Source organism: Prionailurus bengalensis, chromosome A3 (genome assembly GCF_016509475.1).
Source record: "Prionailurus bengalensis isolate Pbe53 chromosome A3, Fcat_Pben_1.1_paternal_pri, whole genome shotgun sequence".
NCBI classification, from domain to species: domain Eukaryota; kingdom Metazoa; phylum Chordata; class Mammalia; order Carnivora; family Felidae; genus Prionailurus; species Prionailurus bengalensis.
This window is the reverse complement of record NC_057354.1, coordinates 36,927,326-36,935,697: the sequence shown is the minus strand read 5'-3', so window position 1 is coordinate 36,935,697 and position 8,372 is coordinate 36,927,326.

The following is an 8,372-nucleotide window of genomic DNA, read 5'->3' as shown; positions in this document are numbered from 1 at the left end:
TACACTGATGTTCATACAATATAAAAATTGAATAAGGAAGACTTCACTTGAAAGCAGTGATTTGAAAACAACCCGAGGATTTAACTGATCATAAACTTAACAGGAGGTAATAGTGTGGTGCCTCTGAGAAGAAGATATAATGAAGTTGTCTGCTGCATTAAGCGGCATGCAGTATGTATAAGAACCTAATATCTCATAAAAGAAGGGGCTCATAACATTGGGAAGAGACAAATAGTACGTAAAAATGAAGAAACTGGCTTTTGGGGAAAGAATATATCACTTTGGAGCCACTCTTCCCAGTATTCCTTGAGATAAGCTCCAGATATGTATTTTTTAAATGTGAAACAGAAGAATGAAAAAATATGTCAAACTAACAGAAAATATGGGAATATAAGTGAATAGGTTCGCAATGGAAAATAATCTCCAAACTTACAAATATTTGACTGCTTAAAAAGGTAAAACTTTGGTGAATGAAAAAACCACTATTTGGAAAATTAAATGCCATCAATAATGAAATACATGATGGATTGTTATGCTTCCATAACCCCATCTCCTCCCCGCTCAAACTACTTGGTTTCTTTTTTTTCTATCAAAATTCTCAGAAGGGCAATCTAGTTTTTCTGCCCTTACTTCTATCAACCTCCAAGCCACAAAAATCCTCTTTACTAGTCACACTCCAGGAGTGATTCTCAAATTTCATCTTACAATATGCAAATTGAGGGGTCCCATCCCTGAGTTTCTGATTTAGTGATTCTGAGTCAAGCTTGTGATTCTGCATTTCTAACAGGTTTCTAGATAATTGGATGCTACTGATCTAGTGGACCACACTTTGAAAATCACTGTCTTACAGAAATTCTCTTGCTATGGCAATAGAGCTTTAATAACTAGTAAAACCACTGGATTTCAACCCTTGTTTTACTTAATATCTCAGCATTGTCTGTCATATTTTCCCACTCCCAATTTTTTTAAAGTCTGTCTTCCTGGGTTTTGATGACATTTATTTTGAATTCAATTGTTTGTAACTCAGAATTCTCATCTATATACCTGGCATATGTCTTCTATAATGTATGCTCTATTTATCATGTCACCTTAGCTTTTATTGCCTTCCCTCCTCAATCCTTGTGTGCCACCCACATTGGCTTCTCTTCAAACCTTGACAATTAATGTGGTATTATACTTCTGTGCCTTTGCCTGGGTAGTTTTCCTCTTCTCTGCCTGACAAATTCCCTATTTACCCTTCAAGTCTCTGCTCAAATGACCCACACTTTGGGAAAGGATTCTGCTAGATGGAATTTTGTCTCTTAGATTTTCCCAGCATTTTACATATAAATTATTATAGCACCTAAGGTATTTAAGTCTATGTATTTATACCAAACCCATTAAAATATTAATTCATGACAGAACTACTTCATATGCAAGGGTCTAGCACAGTGTTGATTCAAGGAAATTGCCAGTGTTTAATGAATGAATCAGTGGGACCAAACCACCAAGTAGTGGTAAACATTACTTAGATCCAATATTAAAGGCTGAATTATTTACAGACTCATTCTATTTCTCCACTACAGAACACATTTCTGTCAGCTTATTATTGGATCTGATCAGGACATGAATGATTAACTTATTTTGCAATGTATCTGGCACATCAATGCCAACAAAAATGTATTTAATAAACTCATATAAAATGAGAATGATGAAACAGATAACCTTTTCCTCTTAATTTGTTAGAGTGTACACACTATTAATTTCACATTAACATCGACTTCTAACAGACCAAAATTAGAAATTAGGGGGGTAAAATTACGAGAGATTTATAACTCAGCTATAGGACACATTTTGAAAAACGTATTAATCTGAGGTAATTTTCCACAAGAGTAATTCAAATAAATTTTAAAAAGGTTCAGTTTTTTCAAACATCCCAAGCTTGGGATCATTTAAACATACTTCATGGTCCCACAGGAAAAGAAAATGCACAAACACACACACACACACACACACACACACACGTAAGTAACTCAAATTTTCTCATCATTGTTCTAATTAAAAAGAAAAAACTTCCTAGAAGTATCATATTAAAATACATGTCACTTATTAATAAGTTAATGATAACTCAAACTGAAAAGAAATTGCACTTTCAAGACAAACAATGAGAAATAATTTTAAGTTATACAGTAGACATAGAAATAAATGTCTTAAAATGTGGACAAAAGGTATATTCAATTTTGCTTAGAAAGCTATCACTAAAACTTATCACTGTTTAAAAAATACTTTTAAGTTTACTTTATGTTTTTCTTTAAATTTTTTAATGTTAATTTATTTTCTAGAGAGACAGAGACAGAATGCGAGTGGGTTAGGGGCAGAGACAGAGGGAGACACAGAATCCGAAGCAGACTCCAGTCTCCAAGCTGTCAGCAAAGAGCCTGATGCGGGGCTTGAACTCATGAGCTGTGAGATCATGACCCGAGCTGAAGTTGGACACTCAACTGACTGGGCCACTGAGGTACTCCAGTTTACTGTATGTTTTTTTAAAAAATAATCTGCTACAGGTATTACGTTGAAATGTTGATTACAAAACTCTTGCCTAGTGTATCAGGATTCAATTCATAGCAATTATTTTTGTTTAATTTTTTAAATATAATTTATTGTCAGATTGGTTTCCATACAACAGCCAGTGCTCATCCCAACAAGTGCCCTCCTCCCTGCCCATCACCCACTTTCCCCTCTCCCCCACCCCCCATCTACCCTTAGTTTGTTCTCAGTCCTTAAGAGTCTCTTATGGTTTGCTTCCCTTCCTCTCTGTAACTTTTTTTTTCCCCTTCCCCTCCCCCATGGTCTTCTGTTAAGTTTCTCAAGATCCACATGTGAGTGAAAACATGATATCTGTCTTTCTCTGCCTGGCTTATTTCACTTAGCATAATATCCTCCAGTTCCATGCATGTTGCTGCAAATGGCCAGATTTCATTCTTTCTCATTGCCAAGTAGTATTCCATTGTATATATAAACCATTCGTCAGTTGATGGACATTTAGGCTCTTTCCATAATTTGGCTATTGTTGAAAGTGCTGCTATAAACATTGGGATACATGTGCCCCTATGTATCAGCACTCCTGTATCCTTTGGGTAGATTCCTTAGCAGTGCTATTGCTGGGTCATAGGGTAGTTCTATTTTTAATTTTTTGAGGTACCTCCACTGTTTTCCAGAGCAGCTGCACCAGTTTGCATTCCCACCAAGCAGCATAGCATTTGTTTTGGGGCATCCATTATTTACAATATTTCAGAAAGATTTCAGCATAGATGAGTAAGAAAAAATGTTGACACCAATATGCATATTTGGAAGGGAGCAATTTTCTTGAGGAACTTCAGCTGTTTATATTTTCACATAAGCATATTCCTGAGTGCAGAACAAAGATTTGAAAGAAACCCAACAAATAACCAGCAAAGGATTCTTACACCCTGACAAAGGGCATAATGGTGATGATTACTTTCCTTAATAAGGGGACATCCTCAACTTTTAATTCAAATATTTTAAGTAGCAAGTTCCACACTGACTTCTCATATTTTGTATGAAATATTTTGTTGTGTTTATTTGGATATAAATGATGAGTTCTTATGTTCCTGTTCTAAATTATTTCTACTTTGACAATCTTAATGAACTTATTTTTTATTTGAGTACAGTTGACACATAGTATTATATTAATTTCCAGTGTACAGCAGGGTGATTCAACTTCTCAGTACATTATGCTGTGCTCACCACAGTGTAGCTACTATCGGTAGTTATACATACAACACTATTACAATATCATTGACTATATTCCCTATTCTGTGCCTTTTCCTCTCATGACTTATTCATTCCATAACTGGAATCCTCTATTAATCTCAATGAACTTCTTGATCAAAACTGATCTCACACCTTTTCTCAACTGTATTCTAGCATGTAGCTAACTGAAGGGTATTTCCTTATTTGCCAGTTTTGTGGATCTGTGAATCACTTGAACATCATAGCCCCAATTTTCTCTTTGGTTCTTTAATTCTTTTGTTTGTTCAAAGCATTATTGAGGTATATTTGAGATACAAAACTGCACTTACTTAATGTATACAATTGATGGCATATGCATACATCAGTGATACCATCACCACAATCAAGGTGCTTTAATTTTTTATTTAGTGTTGAGTTTATTTCCCTCTGTTTTCTTCTTGGTTTTTCTTCAGTTTTGTTTATTGATTGTCTTTCTCAATGGCTCTTACCCATGTACCCTCTTCCCTACATCACCTCTGGGTACTTATTTTGTTCACATCTCACAAAGGGCCAAGCTATCAAGAAAGAAAACTGATTTCTCTTGGTTTCATTTCTTTGCCTGCTTTCTCTTAAAGTGCTTTCTTAGAGAAAACTAACTCTTTCCATGGGCTCCTCCTTTCCTAAGCAAGAAACTGAATGAGGGTTCCATTGGTTCCATCAGGAACATAGTGCCTAATTAACTTCTTGCTCTCTTCTGACTCCACAGACCTCTAGAGCCTTCTTCGTCTCCATCTCAGCTAGGAGACAATGGAGATTTGCATTGCTCCTTACCCAATATTACCACATTTTACTGATATGTGGCAGCTAGCCCAGCAACAGGGATTGCCAGAGAAGAAGGCATGGAGGATGTGTCTGTCTAATGCTTTTACAATAACTCTGCTCAGTTGTCAGGAATTACCCTGCCACACCTTCCCCTGACCAGCCATGGCTGCACATTACCCTTCTATATTCCATAACCATCCACACTAACTTTTTTTTTTTTTAATTTTTTTTGTTTTTTCAACGTTTATTTATTTTTGGGACAGAGAGAGACAGAGCATGAACGGGGGAGGGACAGAGAGAGAGGGAGACACAGAATCGGAAACAGGCTCCAGGCTCTGAGCCATCAGCCCAGAGCCTGACGCGGGGCTCGAACTCCCGGACCGCGAGATCGTGACCTGGCTGAAGTCGGACGCTTAACCGACTGCGCCACCCAGGTGCCCCCACACTAACTTTTATCATTCAGTTACTCTTTAGCCCTGTCTCTTGTCATTCTTAGCAACAATTCCATGGTAAAGCTGATAAACAAGTATTCCTTACCAATGTCTGTTTAATGTTATGTATGCAAATTCCAGCCAGCATTACTTTATTTTTTCCAAGTAAATTTTAAATGGCCAGAACTAATAGACTTCTTTGATCCCATCCACTAAATCCTCAACCCACAGTGTGGTTCAAAGGCCAGCAACATCAGTGTCACCTGGGAGCTTGTGAGAAATGCTGATTCTGAGGCCCTACCATAGACTTTCTGAGTCAGAATCTGAATTTTAGCAAACTAGCTGATTTGTGTGCACATTAAATTTGAAAGACACCACCCTAAACTTCTCCAAGAATGCCTTTGGGTTAAATCTAATAGTAGTAACTAGATCCTTTCCTGGAAGCACTTATTTTTAATGTTTTTATTTATTTTTGAGAGAGAAAGAGAGAGACAAAGCATGAGTGGGGGAGGGGCACAGGGAGAGAAAGACACAGAATCTTTTTTTTTTTTTAATTTTTTTTTTATTTTTTATGAAATTTATTGACAAATTGGTTTCCATACAACACCCAGTGCTCATCCCAAAAGGTGCCCTCCTCAATACCCATCACCCACCCTCTCCTCCCTCCCACCCCCCATCAACCCTCAGTTTGTTCTCAGTTTTTAACAGTCTCTTATCCCATTCTAACCTCTTTTTTTTTTTTTTCCTTCCCCTCCCCCATGGGTTCCTGTTCAGTTTCTCAGGATCCACATAAGAGTGAAACCATATGGTATCTGTCTTTCTCTGTATGGCTTATTTCACTTAGCATCACACTCTCCAGTTCCATCCACGTTGCTACAAAAGGCCATATTTCATTTTTTCTCATTGCCACGTAATATTCCATTGTGTATATAAACCACAATTTCTTTATCCATTCATCAGTTGATGGACATTTAGGCTCTTTCCATAATTTGGCTATTGTTGAGAGTGCTGCTATGAACATTGGGGTACAAGTGGTCCTATGCATTAGTGCTCCTGTATCCCTTGGATAAATTCCTAGCAGTGCTATTGCTGGGTCATAGGGTAGGTCTATTTTTAATTTTCTGAGGAACCTCCACACTGCTTTCCAGAGCGGCTGCACCAATTTGCATTCCCACCAACAGTGCAAGAGGGTTCCCGTTTCTCCACATCCTCTCCAGCATCTATAGTCTCCTGATTTGTTCATTTTGGCCACTCTGACTGGCGTGAGGTGATACCTGAGTGTGGTTTTGATTTGTATTTCCCTGATAAGGAGCGACGCTGAACATCTTTTCATGTGCCTGTTGGCCATCCGGATGTCTTCTTTAGAGAAGTGTCTATTCATGTTTTCTGCCCATTTCTTCACTGGGTTATTTGTTTTTCGGGTGTGGAGTTTGGTGAGTTCTTTATAAATTTTGGATACTAACCCTTTGTCCGATATGTCATTTGCGAATATCTTTTCCCATTCCATTGGTTGCCTTTCAGTTTTGTTGGTTGTTTCCTTTGCTGTGCAGAAGCTTTTTATCTTCATAAGGTCCCAGTAATTCACTTTTGCTTTTAATTCCCTTGCCTTTGGGGATGTGTCGAGTAAGAGATTGCTACGGCTGAGGTCAGAGAGGTCTTTTCCTGCTTTCTCCTCTAAGGTTTTGATGGTTTCCTGTCTCACATTTAGGTCCTTTATCCATTTTGAGTTTATTTTTGTGAATGGTGTGAGAAAGTGGTCTAGTTTCAACCTTCTGCATGTTGCTGTCCAGTTCTCCCAGCACCATTTGTTAAAGAGGCTGTCTTTTTTCCATTGGATGTTCTTTCCTGCTTTGTCAAAGATGAGTTGGCCATACGTTTGTGGGTCTAGTTCTGGGGTTTCTATTCTATTCCATTGGTCTATGTGTCTGTTTTGGTGCCAATACCATGCTGTCTTGATGATGACAGTTTTGTAGTAGAGGCTAAAGTCTGGGATTGTGATGCCTCCTGCTTTGGTCTTCTTCTTCAAAATTCCTTTGGCTATTCGGGGCCTTTTGTGGTTCCATATGAATTTTAGGATTGCTTGTTCTAGTTTCGAGAAGAATGCTGGTGCAATTTTGATTGGGATTGCATTGAATGTGTAGATAGCTTTGGGTAGTATTGACATTTTGACAATATTTATTTTTCCAATCCATGAGCAGGGAATGTCTTTCCATTTCTTTAAATCTTCTTCAATTTCCTTCAGAAGCTTTCTATAGTTTTCAGCATACAGATCCTTTACATCTTTGGTTAGATTTATTCCTAGGTATTTTATGCTTCTTGGTGCAATTGTGAATGGGATCAGTTTCTTTATTTGTCTTTCTGTTGCTTCATTGTTAGTGTATAAGAACGCAACTGATTTCTGTACATTGATTTTGTATCCTGCAACTTTGCTGAATTCCTGTATCAGTTCTAGCAGACTTTTGGTGGAGTCTATCGGATTTTCCATGTATAATATCATGTCATCTGCAAAAGCGAAAGCTTGACTTCATCTTTGCCAATTTTGATGCCTTTGATTTCCTTTTGTTGTCTGATTGCTGATGCTAGAACTTCCAGCACTATGTTAAACAGCAGCGGTGAGAGTGGGCATCCTTGTCGTGTTCCTGATCTCAGGGAAAAAGCTCTCAGTTTTTCCCCGTTGAGGATGATGTTAGCTGTGGGCTTTTCATAAATGGCTTTTATGATCCTTAAGTATGTTCCTTCTATCCCGACTTTCTCAAGGGTTTTTATTAAGAAAGGGTGCTGGATTTTGTCGAAGGCCTTTTCTGCATCGATTGACAGGATCATATGGTTCTTCTCTCTTTTTTTGTTAATGTGATGTATCACGTTGATTGATTTGCGAATGTTGAACCAGCCCTGCATCCCAGGAATGAATCCCACTTGATCATGGTGAATAATTCTTTTTATATGCTGTTGAATTCGATTTGCTAGTATCTTATTGAGAATTTTTGCATCCATATTCATCAGGGATATTGGCCTGTAGTTCTCTTTTTTTACTGGGTCTCTGTCTGGTTTAGGAATCAAGGTAATACTGGCTTCATAGAATGAGTCTGGCAGTTTTCCTTCCCTTTCTATTTCTTGGAATAGCTTGAGAAGGATAGGTATTATCTCTGCTTTAAACGTCTGGTAGAACTCCCCTGGGAAGCCATCTGGTCCTGGACTCTTATTTGTTGGGAGATTTTTGATAACCGATTCAATTTCTTCGCTGGTTATGGGTCTGTTCAAGCTTTCTATTTCCTCCTGATTGAGTTTTGGAAGAGTGTGGGTGTTCAGGAATTTGTCCATTTCTTCCAGGTTGTCCAATTTGTTGGCATATAAGTTTTCATAGTATTCCCTGATAATTGTTTGTAT